Genomic DNA, 490 nt, shown 5'->3' with positions numbered 1-490 from the left:
GGGGGTTAGGAGCAGTAAATTGTATTTGATGAGAGTTTTTTTTTATAAAAAATCCCATCAGCACTGGCCGGAACAGTAACTCCGACTAAATTTAAGGCCTATATAGCACCGGAGTTGAAAAAATATACCAATCTGACAAAACTAAAAAAATATATACCAATACGTCGCCAAACCTCAGAAAAAATATGCCAATCTAACCATTTTGCCTTTTATTCTCTACCCTCCGGCCAAGCACAGCATATCTTAACCGGAGCATTTAACCGACCCCCTCGCGCTCTTGTGTACACTTGAATATTATTATTATTATGTAAGGGAAAAAAAAGAAAAAAAAGAAAAAAAAAAAGAAAAGAAATACATTCTGTTCAATATCTTCATTTCTTTCTACCCAGCAAACCATAAATCAAAAACCCATAATCAGGGAGCAGCAATGAGAGCTGATCTACCTTATTATTATTGTTATTCAGTTTTTGTGATGAAAAGATCGTTTCTT

The sequence above is a fragment of the Asparagus officinalis genome, chromosome 9, assembly GCF_001876935.1.
Source record: "Asparagus officinalis chromosome 9, Aspof.V1, whole genome shotgun sequence".
NCBI lineage: Eukaryota > Viridiplantae > Streptophyta > Magnoliopsida > Asparagales > Asparagaceae > Asparagus > Asparagus officinalis.
Note: the sequence above shows the minus strand (reverse complement) of the source record.